This window comes from Pipra filicauda, unplaced genomic scaffold, assembly GCF_003945595.2.
Source record: "Pipra filicauda isolate LSUMZ 115617 unplaced genomic scaffold, ASM394559v2 scaffold320_size837821_pilon, whole genome shotgun sequence".
NCBI lineage: Eukaryota > Metazoa > Chordata > Aves > Passeriformes > Pipridae > Pipra > Pipra filicauda.
Window position 1 is genome coordinate 714,134 of NW_024104444.1, and position 22,471 is coordinate 736,604.

Here is a 22,471-nt window from a genome sequence, read left to right on the forward strand (position 1 = left end):
AGGACGACATTATGGATGGGATAGAGAGACATAAGGAAACATAAATTGATTCAGAGTTTTCAGATAAAGGTGAAATGAAAAAGCAGCATAACAGGATTTAATTATATGCTTCAAGATTGAATGGGAAACATGGGTCTCAAATGAGTCAGACTCCAGAAGGACTTTCTACGTGCCTGAAGGTAGTAGGTTTGGAACTAAGTACTTGCAATGAAAGTACCGGAGTGAAAATTCAGGCAGAATTCCTGAATTTCACGAGTAATAAATATCCATCTCAATAACAGTGCTGTTCTCTGCTCTTTTTAGAAATATTTTTGTTGGTCTAGGGAACCTGCATCTGTTACTGAAGAAAAATTTACATACTTGAAGCAGCTAGGAATTTATTGAGAAAGCCAGACAAGGACAAGCATGTTAGGGCAAAATTAAATTAGGGCTGTGAAAGTGTAAGATTCTTCTGACTACAGGCTAAAGAGTATTGCAGAACATTTTCATGCTTAAAGATTTCTTTTAAGAATGGCTTGTGATGGATCTTGTTTTGAAAAAAAAAATAAATTCAAGCCAACCTACAGCTCTCTAAAAGCTGGAACCATGGCTTTACATATTCCCAGTCCTTTCTAAAATGAGCAGCTATTAAGTTACAGAACAGAGTTGGAAGCGACCTTTCTGTACTAGGCACTGCAGCTACCAGTGGAACAGGAGGAAAAACAGATCACCCATCACTAACAGCAGACTAAATTAATTGAACTCTAGTGACAAGTGGTGTATAACAAAAGGTTTATGAACTGAAGACAGGCCAAAAATCCTCTCTTGTTACAGATTGCTGCAGACTGGCTATGTCAGCAATGCTTACAGACAGAAATGACAGCAGCATCAACCTATTAACAACAGTGTACTTAGAAATGATGGAATGTGCACCCATAATTTAGTTCTGTACCCTGACTGCAGTACTACAAAGGATGGAGTAGTCTGTGTTTGCAGGCTTACAGTATCCTCAGATCACCTCTTCCACGCAAATTACCATATTTATCAATGGTTCCATCCTAAGCAATAGCTTTCGGGACTCGTATCACATTGCTTTTGAAAGAGCAGAAACACACCACCAGGGAATAGAACTGGCTGTGAAAACTGTGATGGCACATTTCTATCTCTGGAATTTGGCAAAATAAAAGTGCTTGGTGGAAATGGTTCACTTTTGACTCTGATTGCATGGTTAAGTAATTGTGAAAGCTTGAATTAAGCTGGGAGAGTGGAAATAAAGAGGTTTCATAAAATCTTGATTATTACATGAAATTCAAATAAGAAAGAACATTTTGGCTCCCATTGTGGCTGGTGACAGTCTCTGTAAAGGAAGAGTCCTTCCTTATCCCTTCATGTTACACAGAGATGTCAGCTAAACAGAGTCACTACCACATTTGGTAGATATTACTAGAAGGTTAGTTTACCATGTCTAAATTAAATCTCTCTTTCTGGCCTGAATCATTCACATCTATACACGTGAGAGTACCCTGGAGTCCTGCCAATATGAAGAGAGAGAAAATTCTCCCAGATAAGCTGAAAACCAAGGAAAATTAAATTGAGGTTGTTGGGGGACAGCAGCGAGCTTCTCTGTGTTTCTTTCCCTCTTACTCTGGAGATGAAGGGGGAGTGGGAGGTGTTTGTGTGGTTTTTGTAGCCTTTTAGTCTCCTTTACTTGCTGAAGGTAAAGAAAAGCTGACTTTCCTCTCTGGTAGACATACCAAAAGGCTGACAGCACCATGTATTATTCATTTGCACTCTATGAGTCATTGCCTGCTCTGTTAGTCAAAGAAAATTATTTTGAGTAAGGGGAAAGGTGAAGAATAGTCCAAAACAGAGTTATAGGCCTCTCTGTACCATATTTTGTTAACAAATTTACAAGCAGTCATGCGCTAGGACGAACAAGGAGCTGACCGCTAGGACAGCAGAAAGCTAGAGATGGTAGGTTTTGCCCTCAGTTGCTGTATGCAACTGTAGTCTTAATTTCTTCTCTCCAGAGCCCCAAGCCTTGTACATCAAATATTTCTAAGTGCAATGTAACAATCTGCCTTCCCACATATGTTGTACTACTAAACCCACTAAAAATAGTTTTGAATAAATTCACTATTCCTTTGTACCATTTCATTGATAGAACTCAAAGCATTATTAGACAGAAAAATGTCACTGAAATCCTGGTTATTCATAAAGGTGGAAAAGAGAGTCTCTCAGACAAAAGCACTGCTTAGAAACAAAAATAAATTAAAAAAAAAGATCTCTAATTTTGCCTCTCAAGGGAACTTGGAAACCAAAATAGGGCTTTGAGACCATGTTTTTCCTGAAGTGCACAAGCAAAGTTAGCTCACAGGCAGAAAATGGAGCTGGACTGGTGCTGTGTTTTGGAAGCCAGGTGACCCACCAGCGAGCACCATGTCCTGAGCTGCTGGCTTCAATTAGCTCTGCCACCTCCACACATCCCAGTGCTCCTGGCCTTCAAGGTGCTCAGAGCTCCAGAGGTGCCCCTGAACCTCCCAGCTCTCCCAGGTCTTTGTCAATCTGAGTACGAAATAGCTATTACCAGCAGCTGTTCCACTGAGTGGAACTCTGGTTTAAGTAATTCATTTTGATAACAATGGGGAAGTTAATTGATCAGTCATTAATTTTCTTGCTTTGTAGTTTTTCCTAATTATCTCCATTATATAGAAGGTCTGCAAGGCATGTTCCTTGGTGAGCATGCCTACTATTTATTGCTTTTTGCAAAAGTACAACATATGTGTAATTATTCAATGCCATTCCATCTCTCAGCATCCCCTTTGGCACAGCATATTCCATTTGTGAAGTCCTCTAGACAGTAGCTAACCTTTGTTCCCATGAGAAATGCTGGTCATATATGCTGCAGCAGGAATTCAAGTGTTGACAGAAATGTCAAGAAACAAATACCTCTTTCCAGACCTGACAGCTTTTCCTGTGAAAATCCCATTATGGACTTGTGGAGACAATCAGGAGCAAATACAGACCCAAATGTTCCTGTTCCTTTTTTAAGTTTAAAAAATCCCACCTAGTAGAGAGAATATTTTTTATTACAGAAATCTTTATTGCAAAACCGTGCAGTGACAGCAGGGATGGTCCATCCAGGTCTCATTCTGTTCCGGTGCTTCACAATGGGCAAGTCTTCCTAGTGCATATTTCTGCTATAGATCCTGTTGTTACGGTTACAAGGTGGGAGGCATGTCATATCCTTTATGTATTATCTCATTCTGGGGGCTGCCAGATGCAGGAGACTTGTTCTAGGTTTTAGGTAACTTTAGACTGAAGTGTAAGGAGACAGAGAAGCTCTATGCCTGACTGAGCAGGGACGGTATGGCTTCCAGGAAAGGAAGGCACTGGTGAGCAAGGGATGTATATGCACACCTTTGTGCAGGCATAGAGCACTGATCACAAGTTACAAAAGGAGATTTCTGATTAAACTCTTGGGACAGTTGCTTCAGCTGAACAAAATCAAGTTCATGCAACACAAGTCTGATAGGGAACTGAGCTGGAAGGAAGGCGAGGCATGCAGATACCAAGAGCATATTCATCTTTAAATAGCAAAGCTGCATCAGCAGAAGTCTGAAATCTTCCAAAGTCACAGGGGCACAATCACAGCTCAGGGTTCACTCGCTCACTGTTGTGTCTGTCCCACGGGATGTGTGATATCTGTTGGCCACATGTTGCCGCAGTGCCGGGAAGAATCTCAGGTGTGCACTGTTTTCCTTGCCCTGATTTCCCTGGAGAAGAACATAGCATCTGAGAAGGAGCTGTGTTGCCCTCCTCTCTCATGCACTGCTGAGAGGCCGGGTAGGGTATGGAATGAGCTGAATAAATCACCTGTTCTGCAATCTAGATATAGGGGCAAGGTTTTCATTTTTAACGGCGGAAAATCTGTGCACATCAAGCTTCTTCTTACAACCTGGAAAATATGACCCCACTGACCCCATTGAGCTGCACGAGATTGCTTAGCAGAGAGGAAATGGAAGTAGTTCATGACTATTTTTAAATTTCATTGTAAGAAAGACAGCTTCACCTTGAAAAAGAAATTCATAAGACCCTAGGCACAATAGCATATGATAGAAGGATTAAGACATACATGAGTTGTAAGGAGATAAAAATCTCTGTACTCATCTTGTACCTTCCAATAGGTCATTTAATGAGAAACAGCAAGAGTCAAAGAGCAAAACCTCTCTGACCTTGTATGCCATTTTATAACTAAGTGGCAGGACAAATTTTTGGAGTATTAGATGTGAATGCTCACCACAGTATCCACCCAGATATATGTAACAAACAATTGTATTTTCCTTTTATGTCTCTCTAAATTCTTCACCAAATTCTGGTGCCTCTCACATCATGCTTCCATTCCAGTAACATTTGCAGTCTTTCCTCACTCTTCACTTACCACATAGCATTTTGTTTCTCAGCAATATTCACACCAACCTGTTCTTCAAACCCATGCCCAAAAATACTTACGAAACTACTGTGATTACCTCACAGGAAAACTCCACCTGAGATACAATCCTCAACTTAACAGCTGAAGAAGTCAAATCACTCCCTAAAAGACTTGTTAGAATCTGCAAAGGGAGGACCCAGGTAGTGGCCGAAAATGGGAAGGTCACAAACGTTACTTATGTTTAGTTTTCTAAATTGAAATGATGCAGAATGGATTTTCTTCCCTAGATTGATACTGTTAGTTTTCTACTGCCTATAGTTTGTTCCTGTCCTTTCTCTTTGATTTCAAAAGTATTTTCTAGCTTTAACATAGCTCTCCCATGCACTGATGACCTTTTAAATAATTAAAATGCTAACAGTTCGTTCAAGCTATTATGCAAGACACTCTTCAAAGTAGCAGGCAAAGGATCAAAACTGGGGGAAGGAAGACCTTTCTGTGCTACTTGATTTTGACTTCCTTTGTTTTTCTGATGGAGTCTATTCGAGGAGAACTGAGAAGTGTGCTTTGTTACTGGTTCAATAATCAGATATTCTGAGTGTTGTGTCATTATTCATCTTTTCTGTTTTGATCATTTAAGCAATCTTTTCATGTTGTTTTCCTTCTGGATATATTATCTGACATGCAACAACCAGATTTTTCATAAAGCTCTTTAGTGCCCTTGGGTACACATGTAGCTGATGCCTAAGTGGCAGTTTCACAGCCTTCAGAGGTATGCTGCATCATCTGAAAAAACAATTGCTGCACTATGAGGCTCAAGACACTCTTAAAATCATCTGCTCAAAACAGTGACATAACTTGGGAGGAGAGGCAGAATCTAGGCAAAGAACAATGTTAAATTAAATACCTTGAACTTCCTTCTGAAAATACAGCATTTATTTTGATTATATACAGGAATCTAGAAATGGGAAAAATGAAAATGAAGAAATCTTAACTTAGAGAAAAATGCTGGTAGACTTAAAAACCAAGAGATACAGAAACCCCTTCAACTTGACTAAATAAAAGAAAGTGAAAAGAAGACTGAGCTAGGTACCCACAAAAATGGACAAAGTTTCAAAAATGTACTGCTTCTCCTTTACAATTAATGGGAAGTTTAGTCCTGAGATGTCACAGTTCTGCTACAGTGAGAAGTGGTATATGAACCCTAAAAATGCACAGGATTGGGCAAATAAAGGAGGATTGTCTAAAGGATTGTAAAAACAAAACAAAAATGTGTGTTGATGTGACTGGTGCCCCCTGGTCCTGACAGTTACTTTTATAAATTTTGATAGTTGTACATGCATTTATGTCTCTATAGAATCACACATATCAAGACAAAGAAATTGGGATTACTTCTAAAATGAAATTCTTCTCGGAAGTAGGAATTCCCATTGCACATCTCCGGGGTCCCAGGTAAAATTCCCAGATAACAAAACCCAGAGAGAATTTTTGTGTATTATATTTCAGGTAAGTGTGTTTAAATAAGTTGACAGCCAGATTTCCACATTAATTTTTACATTTTAAATTCTACTTTCACCTTTAATGTCTCAGTTGCGAGAATACCAAACCTTTACTGTTTTGTATGTATGTATGTACATTATCTTGCTCCAACATAGGATCAGCAAAAAAGACAGACACCATTACCTTCATTTTGAAAGAGGAAAAATACATGCAGAGCAATGAAGTAGTTTTACCAAGTATATTCACAAAACCAGTGGCAGTGTCGTGATGGAATCCAGAAGTATTGAAATATTTTTGAAGAGTTCACAGTCATAATTGCATCTTTATTTTAGTGGTTAACATAACAGGAAGTCAAAGTGAGAATATGTGTTACATATAAAGAAAAACAAACAATTTATTGACACCAATGTATAAATGCAGTATTTTGACGTGGAAGTGGTAAGAACTTAAATCAAACAAACAAAAGTAACAAATGAAACTTGGGCTAATAACCATTTCCTCAGTAATTTTTCTCTCTTTCTAGCAAGAAATTTGAGACCAAATGAAACATAAGCATTTCTATAAACATGATGCAGGCCACAGCAGTATTTTCTTGGGTGAGAAGACTGACCGATCTTCAGGGCATTTAAGTGTAATATCAGAAGAGTCATTGCAATATGGGAAAATGATAGAAAATGAGTTAAAGAACCTCAGTGGACAAGGTCGCAGAATTCTGTTCTGTCTTGTAACTCTCCTGCTGCCTAGACTATTACCCAGCAAAATGAATTGTGGCATCAGGGCCAAGCTTTCCTATAGGATGCACTCTCTGAAATGGCTATAAACACCTCTTGCTTTTCTTGAAGTAGTGGCAAGGTTGTCATTCAAATTGCCGAGGCATCTGTTTCTAGATGCCCAGCCTGCTTTCTGAAGGCCAGTATGACACTCTGGCTGTCATTAAATAAAATAATTAAAAAAACTCCAAGAAAATGAACTAAAAAACCCTAAATTAAATTAAATTAAATTATTTTAAAAAAGTGATTGCATTTGAGAGATACAATGACTTTGTGTAATATATGAACCATTGTTACTTTTAGACTGAAGACAATAAAAAAAGAATAATTTCCTTCTGCACTATATTCCCCCAAATTTATTCTAACTAATCTAATTCATACTTAGCTTCAGTTTTTATTTCTCTTAGATCTCTGGGGAATAATACCAACTGCTTTGCTTCAGAGTTTCCAGTAGAAAAAACCAGCCAAAATAAAAACTTATCAAATTTTAACATTCTGTCCTACACCACAATGTCCATTGAAAGAAGGCAATAAACAATAAGCTCTGACAAAAAAGTCAACCAAACAAACTCCTAAAACTATCTATCAAACTTAGTCTGAAAAGGCCGGTTGCATGCACTCTGTCTTCTGAATTTAAGCTGATAGTTCAGTATAAAAACACTACATCAAATTCTTACATCAGTAAAAGAACCACTCTCCCTAATTATACACCAGCACGACTATTGATATTTTATGATAACTCTGAAATGTCAGTCATTTGGCTGTTTCTAGAAACTTAATACTGAACAAAATATAACACTGTGTGAACCTATGCATTTTAGTTCCAATCCATAATTTTGTCTAACATTTCTGATTATTTCTTTAGGACTTAATCGTCTACATTTTCAATTCTTGGGATTGTTAGACTCATAAGGATTTTCACATCATAGACCTATTGAAAGAGGCTAGCATGCATCTCTGAATCTTTTCCAGCACCATATTTTTTCCACATAATTCTGTCCAGTCCAGTCCTAAAAGCAGGGGTTTTCATCACTTCGTTCTCTAGAAGGTAATGCATTGCCCACAGTTCTGTATTTGTTATTCCAAGTCAAGTCACAGCTGCTTGACGTTTCCTGCAGCTCCCTAAAAATTATTTCCTGCTTATCTTGAGGTACTCATAGCACTTCTTCGTATTTTTTTCTCCATTCAACCTCCCCCCCTACACTCAATTATTCTTTAATTTAGCAACTGATTAGATCTCTAACTTTGTTTCCTACTTAATTGGGAATTTTGTAAATCTCATCAGCCTGCTATTGGTTACCATTTCTCCATTTGCCTAATTTTGTCAGACAAAGAATAAGGGTTGGTTTTCACGAAGGCCAGACTGTTCTGTAGCAAGCATCAAATGTTTCATGGTTTCTTTGCTTGTTATGCTTTGCAGACCACAAAACCTAGAAACAGTCCAAAGGACACAAGTTTTGGTGAAAATGGAAAGCAATGAAACATTCTGGACAGGCTTAATTCCTATAACTGATAGTGTGGGTGCCTAATAACACCTCTGTCTGTTGTATGCTTCATTGTGTGGTGCATTGGCTACTGACGATGAATTTTAGAATGGATTTTTTTTTTAAGGTCATAAGCAGACAAAACTAATGTCAAGAGTAACATTGAATTATTAAGTTCTTCTTACTAATTTCGATTTAGGAAACAAGTCAATAGACTGATAAACTGATAGTCTTTAAAACATTTAACAACATACTTGAATTGTGTGCATATCATAAGGGCCTTGAAAACAACATATCAAAGGTCTTACTATGACGACCCTTGCACTGATTTAGGAAGGTTTCCAATTTTACCCCAAAGCTCTATCCTCTTTTTTTGCAACAAGTCACTGCTTTATTTCTTCCACAAAAACGGTTTTTAAAAGCCCTAAACCTGCTTACTGAGGTTCTTCTCCAATAGCAAATTTTAAACTCAGGATACGACTTTGTATTTTGGAGGCAGCCTCTTCTCCTGAAGCTCTCAGCCCCATAACGCTGACAGGCCTTATGATACAGACAGGAACAGCAATGTAATTGGTTTTGTTGGTGTCATTGCCTGACACCAGATAGAGCAGGAAGGATTGTAGAGACCAACTGATTCCTTTTTAACACAGAGCTTGTTAAATTTTTTTTTCTGGAGGAAAGGTAATTTGCACTGGTTGTGTTGTCAGTCGTCAGTGGGTTGCTGCAGTGTGCAGTCAAGCTTCTAAGCAGTGTTTTGTTTTGTTTTCTATTCTTGCTTGGATTCCCCCTTTAACCTTATCAAAGCAGTTAAATTTCTTGAACCTATCATGCTGAGCCATGTCAGCATCTTTAGATAGTCACTGTTGACACAACTGAGCAAAGCTGAATTGATCTTACAGCCCTCAGGATATCCTGCACAGCATGCATGCTCTATACTACCACCACATGCCTGATTTAAAGTCTAGACCAACTCATTGCTGGCAAGGTAAAATGGTTTGTACCACTAACGCTACTTAAGATCATTCTGTTGCCACAAATGCTATCCCAGTAACCTTAGATTGTATGCCGAAGATGGAAAAAGAGGATAGTGATGACATGCTTGTTTGAACTAAAAGCAAAACAGTAAAAAATCCCCAACCTGAAACAACAGAAACAACAAAAAAACATGATTCAAGTTGAGTTGTACCTGTCTATCTGAGAAAGCAGCAATAAAACAATGTTAGTTACATTAAGGAACAATGTGTGGCTGACAAGGCTTCCGGCTACTCTCCATGAAGAACTTGACAAGCGAATTGCTGTTTTCCAAGCTGTTCAGCAGCCGAGTTACTGCACATTTGCTTGTATCCTACATGTTTTCCATTAGCAGGCACACATGGTAACAGTAACCCATGAGTCATAAGAATCTTGTCCATAGCACTGTGAGCACAAAAAAGCCTGGATTTTGAAAAATATGGAACTTCATAACCGGGTCACCAGGGTCATCAAGAGAGTTTAACCTGAGGACAACAAACGATCTTAACTACTTACTCTGTTTACTTCATTCTTCGATTGTATTCATATCTCCTAACTCTTGAGAAACAGAAGAAAATTCTCTTAGAGCAAAGAATCACTTTGTTTTTCAAAGGGTCTTTGTTTATATATTTACACGCCTGCCAGCTTGTGTGCATTTTAGTTAATGGCTGTTTACAGAGTGGCCCCCGGAAAGGTGACAGTCAGTGAGCTATTTCAATGCAACTACTGGAGTGGTGAAAAATGCAAGAGTTTCTCTATGAAGCAAAGACTATTGATAATAAGGAAAAAAAAGTTACATTTGAAAAATAAAGGACCAAATCCTCATCACAGTGTTTAATCTTCCTAGAAGATGGGTGAGCAGAACACTGGCACTTCTCATGGATAGGACTGCTCCTTGAACAAAATGGAGTAACACCATGCTTCAGACTTAGGGTTCCTCCATCACTAAGGCACTAGTTTGGGCCATTAAGCACCTGTGGGATTAACAGCAGAGTTTCCTGGGGCTCTGCGTGCCATAGATGAACCATCTATTCTGGGGTGCAGAAAAATTACTGCCCACACCACTACATAAGCAGGAAAGACTTTCCAGCCGACAGTCTGGATGTCCACTTTTCAGAGCCTAAGAAATTAAAAGCATTAAAGAAATGAAAAGCAGCAACCTTACAGCAAACTTCATATACATTAAAGTCCTCTTTGTATAACCACAGACAAAAGTTTCTCTTTATGAGTTGTAACTCATAAGGTCTTTGGGGTTTTTTTAGTGCACGGTTAAAATGGAACACTGCAGACATGGTGTTTGTCAAATTAGATGTGTGCAAATTCTCCACGCAGCAGTTAATTGTCCCGAGAAATAGTCCTCTAAAGCTCGTAAATTATAGGAAATAGGTGTGAGGGTCTGGATTGGTTTTTTTTGCGCTAGAACAAACAAACCGCCATGACTTGGGAAACAAAGACTTGGGAACCTGGCAAGCAAAAATATGCCTATTCTCTGGCTCCATGGAGATATGTCATCTAAAATCTCAGAGAAAATGGAGTTAATATCTGTGAAAAACTGTCCTTTAACACAAACCAGAAAAGAAATAATGATTAACATAACAAGAATTAAGATAGATTTGAAGACTGTTTCTGAAATGGGAATTTTTAGCTTGTAGTAATGAGAACATTGTAATACCAAAGCACAATCATGGGCAATAGGTACTATAATGTCAATCATCTTATTATCAATAAATAGGCTGGTGATATGGAACAATATGTTCACCTCTCAAATTATGACTTACTGGCGTTCTGATTTCAGAACTTGATTTCAAAAGCATTTCAGACCCCATTTTCCTTAAGAGCAAGGAAGACCTTCATTTATATATTATTGTCTTTCATGTAAAAATCAGTGTTTAATCATTTTTCATTGTGCTTTTATTCAGAGTCAAGGAATACACTTTACCTCTTTCATGGAGCATTCACAAAAAAGGACTCAACTAGAACTCTATTAACTTCTGTGGATGCAAATGGTTTGTCAAGTAATTTTATTTGTATCTACATTGTGATTCACAGATTGTGATTATTTCAGAATCCACTTGTTGGAAAATTTATATTTAATAAAAAAAATTGAGATGACAAACTGCCTTGTTGTCCCTCTCTTACTTAACCAGAGCAGAAAGCCAGTTAAAAGTGGTGGTGGTTTGTAATTTTATTTCTGACTGCAAAGGCAGTGATTTCCTTAGTAGTCACTTGTTGGGCATTCAGATTGGAGGTAATAATAATATATGCATTATCCCTCCTTCATTTGCTCAGCCATAATGCTAACCTATAAAATTCCCTACAATCTAAAATCCCTGTTGGGATTTTCTGTGTGATGTAGAAAAAAATCAAAACAATTGGAATGAACAAACACATACACAAAAAAAAAAAAATCACAGTCATGAAATTAATAGTTTCAGTCCATAATTCACCTATAATTTGTAGAAAATTAATAATGTGATAAATTCTTGCATGTGAGCAACACAAAAAACAAAAGTGCAAGTTGGTTTTTTTTAATCTGTAATTACAGGAGTAACCCCATAAGTCCCTCAAAAAAGTAAAGGGAACTGAATGATGTGTGACTTGCACAGAGACAGCATTAACAGTCAAAGGAATTTGGAGGAACAGTGTCTCTCAGGTAGATCTGCTTCTGGCTGTTTCCCAGGATTACAGTAAATAAATGTGTTTTGGAGACAGCTTCTGCAGTAAAGGCATAACCAGACCAACTGATACTCGCTGGCATTTTCTCATATTAAATCATAAGTTTTCGTTAGCCACAAAGCTAGTGTTTGCTGTCAGTAGTGATACTTCCTACCTGGTGATTAGAGTAGGAGGCACGTCCTTGGAAGAGATAATATTGGCACAACTGCTAACAAAACCCAAAACAAAATCTTGTTCCTGCACAGCCTCTGTAGTATTCAGCTATTGAGAGCTGGTGAAAAGCAACACCTCAGAACTACTCCACTCATTGTATTTAATCTTTCATGGAGAAAAAGTAATTGAGCCAATGTGGTCTGAGCAAAGCGTACTCTTCTAAGTATCAACTCAGGTGTCTCCACATCAACTTCTCAGCAAGAGTTAACTGGAAGGATTTGTAAAATACAAGCATTGTCTGTCATCCATGAAGTTTTTACTGCTGTTCCACATACAAATAATTGAAAATAGGCTTACATATCTTGAGAACTAGAAAAAAAAAATATGTCTAATACTTTTCTCTTAGAAGGGGTTAATAATAAGTACTGGAATGGTTTAGCAACTTTATAAGGTTTTACCAGTTTTCTTCTTGAATGTATTTAGAAAGTTTTATTATGATATTTTTCTAGCTTGCTGCAATGGGTGAAGAGATCAAAGGAGGACAGTATATAGTAGCCTTGTGTCCTGAAGTGAAATTATGATTCAGTTATTAGCTCTGCTACTCAGAAGCATACATGAACTAATGCAGCATCTATCCATTTTGCCTTATCTATTGTGACAAGCCTCCAGGGGGCTGATCCACATGAAATTCATTTCACATCTCATTCATTGAGTGCCTGGGATCTGAAATACCTTTCTGCCCTTCTAGGTTTCAATAAGATAGACTACACAGACTCATGGCCAGCAAAAAGTAAGAAAGTAAACTTCTCTGTAGGGATGGTGCTTTCAAATTTCCTGTGATGTCACTGGAGATGCACTGACATTCATTTCAGGAGTTGTGCACATGTGTACCTAGACAAGGATGACTTAGAGAATAATCATAATTTTCAGACCAATGGAAATATGTTTTATTTTGTTAATGATAATATTGAAGTTTATATCATACTAAGTAAGGAATATAAAAGATTTTATTCAGTCTGGGGTGTATGGCAACGAAAGCTGATCTTTTCCCCTAACTGACTAAAAAATGTCCACGCTTCCCTTTAAGACAGTTGAACTATTAGGTATTTGGCAGTTTATACTCAGTTTCTGTACAACTTTTACTGATGAAGGTGGTGCAAACAAGAGTCCACTATTAGTCTAGAACTTTGCTTTTCATATTTCTAAGCAAAAACCTAGTAGAGGAATAATATTGCTAGAAATACTAGGGGATTTCCTTCAATATTGCTAGAAATACTAGGGGATTTCCTTCAATATGAAAAAGTATCATCAACAAAAACAATTCCTCTCTCCTTTTCCTTACTCCTCAAACTGACCAAAACTCTCACTGCTGGAACACACAAACCAACATCTCCAGGCAACCTATAGGCATAAAGGAAATGGGGAATTAAGGGTGTTTTCATGTCTTGCTGAACAAATTAATGATCATCGGAAGCCAAAGTGTGAGCTACTGTATTTTTTATGCAGTATTACTAAATCAGTGTGTCAACTAGGACAAGACTTAATTCTAGGACCTCACCTACAAAAGAATATGCACCCAAAAAAAGACTGAGGTGGACATTAGTTGCCTCCACTCAAAGGTCATGTATTTTTCAGATTGCCTGTGTTTTTTCTCCATCAGAACTGTCCTCAGGAGTGTGACCAGAGCCCAGATCACCCCATACTGGGGCTCACATCACAAGGCTAAAGAATCAGATTTACTCTTGCCTTTTATAGTTCAATGAATCTTTCAAAATAAATTCACTTATTGTGCCCATTTATCTTTTTAGAAACAAACTCCAAAAATGCAAAAGGGCTTACTGACATTCTGTAGCTTGCAATGTTGAGAGCACCAGCAAAGGCCCAGTGTTTACAGCTGAGGGATCTACAAAAACCACTGAGTTACATGGGATAAGGAAGGGAATTTAATACACCTGGATCCTGAGATTATCAAAGAATTAAAGTGACAGTCTTATGGTGGTCAGTATGGAGAAGAAAGCAAATTCAATTCTCTGTTACCAGGTTTTCCTTTTACTTCTTTAGCCTTTTTGTCCAAGGTATGAGAAGAGGAGGAGGTTTCATGGTCTTGACTGTACAACTGAGACAGGAGCCATACAAGCAAAAATGTGTACTGCCAACCCCGGAACTGTGAATACTTCACACAAAAATTATTCTGAGGTGATGCCCTACTTCTCCCATCATTTGCTGGACAAAGGAAAGCCTCTGCAAGGGCCAGCCTCCAAGTACACGTGCAGCAATGGGGAGAGACTGCTTCTCAGTGAGAGCTGAGTCTGCTCTATGGATTCTCACTTGTGTCTATCCTCTTGTCCACTGAAATTACCCTGGGTGCTCAACAGCTACCTGAGGAGATGTATAGATGGAAATCCAGAGCCCTTCCTCCCTCAGTAAGCCAGGCCAAAAATAATCCTCAAGGCAGCATACAGTATAATAAGCAAAATCCTATCAGTGAAGTCATTTCCTTCAGCTAGATAATCAGTGCTCTGACTAAACCTGAATTTAACTGTACCATAGCTGGAGAAATGGAAATTCTCTGATGAGGTATTCTAGAATCCTAAAAATAAAACACATTCTGAATATTTTCTAAATTCTCATAAAAAAAATTAGAACTGAATTTTTCCTTAATTTCAATATCAATAATTACTTAATATATTCCTCCTAGGCAACTCTAACATGCAATATGCTCATATAAATAATTGTAACATTCACAATATCTCTAATAATATGTTCTGGTTTTTAATAGGAGTTATCAAAATAATTTTACCAAATTGTTAGAATAATCTCAACAAAATGAGACAGAAAATACCAATTTACATTTTCTGTCTAAATCAACATGCACTCATGAGTTCTTGGCAGATTTTTCTCATTTGGTCATATGTGATTTCTTCAATAGTTCCTAAACTACAAAACATGTAACATCAAGGATTCTACAAATAAAAAAAGGAATTTAGCAAAACCACAGGACTCTCTTTGGATAATGGCCTCCCCACAAGTATAATTTTCTGCTTAAAGCTATTTTGCATTTCTCAGTTTCCAATATTTGTTCACCCACACACATTCTGTTTTCTAGTGTTTATTTTATAAACTAGTGGTAGGTCTTGACAACATTCCCTTTCTTTAGGCACTTGTACCAAGAGATTATACTCTATATCCCTATATCTTGCAGTTACTTTGTTTAAAGTGTTTTTCCAGTTGCTAGCATGCATACTCAGGGTAATGTGCAATTCACTGCATGCGACATTTTTTTCTTTGATGCTGAGATTGTGAACTAGTTTAAACATTGGTTTCCCTTATAACAAAGCACAAGCTTTGCTTCCATGCAGTCACGCTTTCTTCATAAAATGACATTGAATCAGCGTGAGACTACACTGCAATCTTTCAAAAACCTACAGTTAGTGAATATAACTTGTTTTTGAGATGTTTCCTGGAAAAATATGCATTATCTAAGCAGTTAATAGCAATTAAATTAATGGTCAAGCAAATTATTTTTGTTAAAAGTTCTATATTGCTATTGAATAGTTTAATGCATGTAATACATAGATATGATTCTTAAAAACACTGTACTGAAATATTGCGGTGCTTCCTTCAGTGTGGGACACAAAATAATACTCCCTTGTAGCACACTTTGAATTGGGAAGTATCTAGTAGTTCTTCAACTGACAGTACAAATCGTATAAAAACATCTACACATACTACTTTAAACATCTCTCTAAGACGTGTTTACACACTAAGAGTATGTTCACAGACTAAGATGCTCTGTATCAGTTTATTATTATAAATTTAGATTATGCATAGATTTTCATGCAAGGCAGGTAAGCACGGACAGTTCTCTCTACATTGTATATTTACCTTCTGAGATTGTACTCTGCACCAAATCACCAGGGTCATGTTGTGATAAAGACATGAAGTATTAGAGACCACTATTTATTGTGTATGAAAGTATGTTTTGTACTATCTTGGACTTTTCTGTTCCATGCTTTGGTACTTATGAGTATCTTATGAAAAATGTCAGATAAATCACAATGGTTCTTAGGTTTAATTTCATCTGAACATTTATATTTTAGTTTTTTTTTTTTAATCCATTAAATTGTGATGAAATTTACTGAAGTTAAAACAATATAATATTTGGAAATACACTGCACAGAAAAAAAAAAGAAAAAACCACTTCTCATACATCTGCAAGTTCAATAGCCCAACCATTACACAAACCTCTGATTCACAACTTCTTAAAGGCATGAACTTTTCCCTTCAAGGGCATGTAGTGATAGGACAAGAGGGGATGGCTTTAAACTGCAAGAGGGTAGGTTTAGATTAGACATTAGGAAGAAATTCTTTACTATGAGGGTGGTCAAATTCTGGAACAGGTGGACTAGAGAGGTGACAGGTGCCACCTCCCTGGAAATATAGAAGATCAGGTTGGATGGCGCTCTGAGCAACCTGATCTAGTTCAAGATGTCCCTGCTTATTGAAGGGGAGTTGAACTAGATGATCTTTAAAGGTCTTTTCCAACCCAAATGATCCTATGATTCTATGATTTTGACCCCCACTATCAAGTATAGGATCAGGGATTTTCTGATAAACTTGAGAGTTCAAAATATGTCACTGTGGCTAGCAGAGAAGAAACCTGCACTGACAGAAGGTGAAATGCCTGGCAAAACAGCACCTGCCTGGCCTGTCAGATTTCTCCTAGTGCCATGTCTGCAGTGCAGACAAACCTTTTAAGTCTGTTGATTTGACCAGAATACACCATAGAGAAGGAAACTCCCCACTGGGGAACATGTTCAGAATCAATAACAGAAGCCCCTCAACCTGTTGTAAAGAGCTTGTTATGGGACTAAAAGGACAATTAGAGCTGGAGACCACCTTTTGTGCGGAGTGCCACAAATGGTAACTAGGTTGTCATTCTCAGGAGCTTACTTTGTACTCTGTGAGCCTCTGCATTAAGGACACCTTAGTTGCTATTGACCAACGATGCTGAACGTTGCAGTTATCCTCCCCCCTTATTATGGTGGCACACCATTCTCAGCATGGACTGTGTGCACTGACCCGATCCTTACATGGAGACCTGAAAGCAGGTAAAACAAGACATACGACTTATATTAGCAGAAGGTGGCAGCATGATCCAAATTATTTTAATATTTTAACACATGCTGTCATCCCTCATCTAAACAGCAAAGACAAAAAGGCAGACAATCCTGAACCAAAACGTATGTTCCCTGCTGGTATTAGAGCTGCAGCAGACATGTGGATGTGTTTGTCTCCAACTTAACAATACCCCAGAGGACAGTTTTTTATTCAACACTAAGAAGTATCAGCATAACCGACGCTTTTCCCTTTCAGCATTACAGAGTTCCTTCAAAGTCTGCTCTGGCTCCAAATTTCAATTGTGGTCAGCTGCTCTGAGTCAGTGTCTTGAAAAAACAGGTCCCAAAATTTTTGTTATTCTGTACTTTTATTCCTTTTTCTGCAGATTTGAATATATGCAAAGCATAGTTTTTCCAGGGAAGTTTGGTTAGCTAAGACAGCAACTTAATTCTTCAGATTAAATTGCTTGTATATATCTAGCACTGTGATATTTATTTATAGAGTAATTATTATTGAATTTCTGAGATAAAAGCATTTGGACTAAAAGCACTGTTATCATTCGAATGCATATTTATGTATTTCAAACCTCAAACCTCCAACTACGCTGAGAAAATGTTTAAAGTCACAGTAAGACTCAAAACAAAGGAAATAAATAAAACATTAAGGTTGAATATGCAGTCATGAAATTATGAGCTTCTTGAAACTAAGACTTTCCTCCTTAGACCCTTGAAGGGTCTAGCAGTGGGTATTACTCAACATAATTGTTATCTTCTTAATGTAAAACTTTCACGTCATGTTTTCTGTGGGTTTGTATCTTATTTTTCTCACAGAATCACACTTTTTGAAAGAATTCTGTCAGATCCAGAAGAGTGTAAGGGAGTCTAGGAGCAATTCTGAGGCCCATGTTTTTAACATTTGGAATACATGAATAGAAAATGCTAAACAAGTATTTATTTTGTTCTATATAACTTAGAGCACAAACATCACTGACTTTGCTCATATGATAATACTTAGAATTTTCTTATTACGCTTCATATTTTCTGAACTCCTGCCTAATACTCTTTGAGGATTCTCTATATTTTTTTTTCTGACTCCTACAAAAATACGAAAAGTTTTCATCTGCATGGATTAGTGCTCTACAGGGCTTCTCTATCCTTCTCAAAAATGTGGCTGTATAAGGACTAAGTATTTGGGAATCTATCTCCCAAAGATTTAAGGATAAGTTAGGCCTTTAGCTATTTTGAGAATCTTGGCCAAACCACAGTGCTTTCCGTGGTGTTGCTAAAGGCTGGCTTCCAATGAAGGTTATGGAGAAACATATTTCATTATGAGGTGAAATTCTCAAAGACAAAATACAACTCAGAAATTCCCAAGAGGCTGTAGACTATGAGATGTCTTTTTCTTGGTGTATAACTTTCCACATTCACAGTTTCAGAACCTCTTGAATTGATATGGGCTTAGGCTTCAGCAGATGTCTCTGCCTTCCTGATATTTCTTGATCACTTCTCACTTCTCTTTGTGCTCAGAACTCCAACTGGGTTACACAAATCCATGTATTCAAACAGTTACATATTTCAATACACCTAAACAAAGTCACATCATTGCTGTTAGGTTGGAAAGAAGCAATTTGCTTAATAAGTAACAGAGACAGTCAAGACTGTAGCCTTTGCATTAGGTTTCACCCATTGCTTCAGGCTTCTCTGTGGAAACGGCTGGAGGCCATCCTCCCTCTGAACATCTGACTCAAATTCCACCTACACATCCACATATTTCATCATCACCAGTGTAAGCCTTACAAGAGATGGAAGCCAACTGGCTGCAAATCACATTGCCTCTAAAGAGAAATTAAAATCTCATTCACTGCCTTCCCAATAAAGTATAGGAAGAAAAGCTGTGAAGGACCAGGAATCAGAATGGGGAAAATCTCAGAAGTGGAAAAGGATGTACAGTGATTGAATGGACTTTATGATGCAGACTTTATAGTTATTATGCACACACACATTGTATGTTCCCCCAGAATTTGTATCTTCCGGGCATATCCCGGCCTGTTCACCTCCCTGCTCCCCTGTTTCTCTGCTGATTGACTGGAGGAGCTGCAGGGAGGAAACAGCCTCCATTCGCCCCTTCTCTCCCCGGTTCCTCCCGCATTCCTCCCTCTTTCGCCTGTGCCCCTATCCTGATTTTCTCCCCCGTTTGTCTGTCTGATACCCCATCCTATGTTCTGGTCCTTTCCCTGCCTGAACGGATAAGAATCCTGCGCACGCCTGAATAAATCATTCTACCTGCATCCCACCCTCGTGTCCCGGACTTGTGTAGTGCCATGGTCCCATCCTCCCGTTTCGGACCACGGCAAAAAGCAAACAAAGTAAAACTTTGTTCATAGCTATACAATTTTTTTTAAAAATCCAGCTTCAGTGGCTATGCATTCTTCATGAAACATTCTAGGTTTTCAGACTGAGAACATTTGCAGTTTCAGTGTTGAAAACTTTAAAGGCCATAGAAAAAGAAGCCAAGCTATAGATAATCCTGAACAGTCACTCATACTATTAACCTTTCCTTCACAGAATGAAAGGCAAGTGTAAGCAATATTGTGATCTTTGTGAACCCAAATTCTTTTTCTCCTAAAAGCAGCAGCAACAGGTGAAGATATGTGAGAGACAGCTATACAAAAGGTAGCAAGACTTAGTTTTGTATAGATCATAGCTAAATTTTAGATTTCTGGAAACACGAATTTTGATGAAACATCTTGGCCATGACGGTTAGAATTGTATTCTAAATTTTATTAAATACGTATTTACTAGTAAACACTTTGAGAAGATGCAAGGGTGCATTGAATAAATACTCCCAATACATTCAGCAAAATTATTTCATGAGAGTCCAAAATACCCTATTAGCAAAATTAGGCCAGTGAGCATCAGTTTCCCCTGTAAGACATTTCTGACCAGAACAAATTTATGCTGGAGTAGCCGTGACTTTAGCATCTGACCTTTCAGGCCATGTAGAGAAAAATCAGGGGACAGATTATATCACCAAATGGGAAACCCTGCTGAAAACCCAAACCAGGAAAAAACTTAACACCTTTCTTCCTCAAGGAGTTTGCACACACACACTCTTAAAGAATTTAGTTTTTCTTTTGAAAATGGGGATCCTGCAGAGAAAACCCTATATTATACGTGAGCATGCTGTTGTGAACAAAATATCAGTGACTACAAGAGTGCAGAAAGACGGGATATGCTGCATTATTTCCTCAAGCAGTTTCTAGAACAACCAAGTGTTATGCATTATTTGTGGGGCAAGCATCAAAACTGCCAAAAAAGAATGTCAGTTTGACCTCCAGTCACACTTACACTTCAGAAAAGCTTAACATGATGGTAAACACTCAAACTGAGAACTGCTGCACACATTGTGTGACACAATGCCTTAATCTGTTGATAATCTTGGATTACTTTTCAGATCTCTGTTTTAGCAGCTTCTGTCAAGATGTAAATAAAGGAGTTCTTGTGGAGATTTCTTTTACCAGTCATGGAGATATCACTTGTTCACTAAGTAGCTGGTAGGTTTGAGTGGTGAGTCTGCTCAGTCATTGGAATTTGTGCCTGTTGCCTAAGTGACCATTAATTCACTTGAAGAATGAAAAAGAAGTTACTGAGGTGCCAAAGGAAATGAGTGGAAAAATATGTGTTTGTAGTGATGTTTGGTTCATTTTTCCAGCAAGACTTGAAACTGTGGAAGGCAGACTGAGATCACTAAAACTCTTTTGCACATGGATTAACTTGTAATTCACTTACTCATGCATATGGGAATACAGCTACTCAGACCAACTTCCTTCAGCAATAATGCGGTTTATGCTTCTGCTCTTGTGTTTTAATAAAAGTCATGAGATTAAAAATCCTCCCTAGTGACTTCCATCCCAGAGCTGAAATATAAGAAAATGGATCATATAAGGTACCTAGAAACCACACTGACTGCATTTTTATATACACATAAAGAAAAAGAGATCAGTTGTAATGCGACATGGTTTCTCATGGGATATACTAATCCTGCTCAGAAGAATTAGCTTACTTGACTCAATTGCTCCTTCGGGACTTACAAATAGTGTATGTTTAAGTGATACATATTTGCGTAGTATCAAGAACAGTGTCATTTATACTTTAAGGTGTTCCGTAATGTAAAGTCTGGTTATGGAGAAAATTCTAATCACATTAACATAGCCTTATACTAAAGCAGTAAATATTTTACAAGAGAAGCAGTAAACTTCATTTTGTTTAGTGTTTATACACATTCTGGTTCCGGATCATAAGAATAAATGTGGGCATTGCAGTTAGATACACAAATCATGAGATTTAGAGGTTGCAGCAAATCCCTGTTCAATAAGGTCCTTAAGTTTTTGTTCTTCCTGCCCTGACTAACCAAATCAGACATGTTAATTATGCAGGACTCTGCTCTCTCACTTTTAGAGAGGACTCTTACCCATGTCTCCATGCCTCCATTGCTTACTCCTTTCAGTAGTGCCTGGCAGGTGAGCAGTCCCATAATTCTCAGTAACAAGAGAAACTATTCTATGTGAGTGAGAGTGGCAGAGCAGGATCTGAGAAATGGAAGAACATCATTACCTTTTATTGTCCTGCTGCTGCTCTGACAGCTACAGATCTGAGCATTACTATGGGAGGCCACATGAAAAACAGATTGAGGGACACACACGAGTGTATTTCATGAGAGACAGGGAAGAACAAGACAGAGGAGATAATCTCTTTCTTTAGGGAAGACAAGACAGGCTGTTTAAAACAATGTAGCGTTATCTGCTTTCCGTAACCAGTACTAACATACAGTTTGACAAGCATTGTTTACTGTAGGAAATTTAATTGTTCTTCAAAATGCATTCAATACAAAATTTCTCAAGCTGATTGCTTCAGCTGAATGTCCATGCACTATGTCCTAGCCACTTAAGTAGAAACTGTAATGTAGCAGCCAAATTTTCTTCTGCTCTGACATGTGATGAAAAATTATTCAATGCACTGCTGCATTCTGCATCTGTGTAAATAACTTCCATGTAAACATGCATTGCAGATGATCAATGTGGCTTCCCCAGTGCTGAGAACAGTCAGCAGTTATGACTGTATGAAGTGCTTGAGGGTGTTGTGAGAAGACGAATATTTAGAGTGAATTCTGCAACAGTTTATATTTATTTAAACTTGGCTTGCTACAAACCCACTCTCCCCATCCCTCCAGACATCCTTTCACACCTCCTCCTCCCTTTAGCTACCAGTGAGGCTCTGACCCCTTCTGCCTTTCACGACAGCGCTGTCCCTGGCACCAGGGGTGTATGGATCTGCAGCTGCCGAGTAACT